This window comes from Cyprinus carpio, chromosome B1 (genome assembly GCF_018340385.1).
Source record: "Cyprinus carpio isolate SPL01 chromosome B1, ASM1834038v1, whole genome shotgun sequence".
Taxonomy (NCBI): Eukaryota; Metazoa; Chordata; class Actinopteri; order Cypriniformes; family Cyprinidae; genus Cyprinus; species Cyprinus carpio.
This window is the reverse complement of record NC_056597.1, coordinates 30,825,726-30,827,366: the sequence shown is the minus strand read 5'-3', so window position 1 is coordinate 30,827,366 and position 1,641 is coordinate 30,825,726.

Genomic DNA, 1,641 nt, shown 5'->3' with positions numbered 1-1,641 from the left:
ATCCCTGATGTCCGTCAAGTTTAGCCAAAGGTGGCGCTCCAGCACCACTAGGATAGCCATGGCCTTGCTCACTGCCTGCATTGCCGCCTTGGTAGCTCGCAGGGCCAGATCTGTCACTGTACGCAGCTCCTTGAAGACGCAAGGATCTCATGTCATGGATAAGTTTGGCTTGGTTTGTCTTTAGATATGTGTATCGTGTGCATGGTTTGGATGGTTTGGCTGGTCTGTACATAAGCTACATAAGCCCAGGAAGATGGCCCCACTGTTCCACTGCTTCTTCTTCTTGGGAGAGAAAGGAGTCTGGAGAACAGAGGGGACGGGACCGCCTTCGTGGAAGAAGGAGATCCACGAGCGAAAACAGGCGAGAGTTATGTTCTCGCAATGGGCTTCTTCAGCTTCGTCGCAGAGTCCGGGAAGAGATGGTCTCTTCGTCAGTCTTCCTTGAGCGCCATTGGTTTGTGCAGCTACACAAACGTTAACAAATCAGGCTTCAGTAACAGAGTAAATGGGAGTTTCCCCATACGTTCGTCAATAACGACGCAACGGGAGTTACCTTTCATTAGGGAAGAAGTGTTTTCAGGGTCGAATTTTTATGTAAAACATTCATGTTTCCACAAATGCAATGGTCCTTTTATTTATTCCTGTATTAAACTTATTTATCACCCCTCATCCTAGTACATCCCTACAACTTATTTTTTATTGTATTCCTATTCTATTCTATCTACAGCACACCTACCTATAGCCTACATACAATATATATATATATATATATTGGCTTATCTGTATTTATATGTGTGTATTTTATTCACATCTTATTTTTATTATTTGTTGTCTCTGTGTACTGGACGCTTGTGACACTAAAACAAATTCCTTGTATGTACAAACATACTTATATAATAAAGCTCTTTCTGATTTAAAAACAAATTAAAAACTGCATAACACATATATATATATATATATATATATATATATATATATATATATATATATATAACAGCATAACCTGTATAACCTGTAGGTTAATCTGAAGATAACCTGTATTGTTTGTGAAGTTTGTAGGCCTGCTTGAAACATGAACTAAGCACCTTTCAGTATGAAATGTAAAGTCTTTGTGTGCTTTTATACACACACACAAAGACTCTTATTTTCATACTGAAAGGTGCTTAGATCATGTTTCAAGCAGGCCTACAAACTTCACAAACAATACAGGTTATCTTCAATTCAAAACCACACACTCTGACAAAAGTGGAATAGTTTGTATCTCTGGATATAACTGCATAATCATTTAACATTCCAGTGTAAAACAGTTGTCAGATATTAAAGTTTAGTTACTTGTAGTTAACCTCAGGCTCTGTGACCGTTACAGAATCGGCGGGAATCTGGTTTGATTTGAATCTGGATCATTCTGATTCACCGAATCCCTGCTCGACTGGTTTTAAATAATAATTAATCTATATGAAATATCCACTGTGTGTTTTGTTAATGTAAATTAAAGTTAGCTGTTATTTTGTCTGCGCTGAGCAGGATGGACCAGTCAGTCGCTTGTGATGACTGGATGGTTTCTATTTAATTATTTTGATTTTAATTTATATCTTCTTCTTCTTCTTCTGTTGAGTTTTATGGCAGTTTACAAACAAAGTG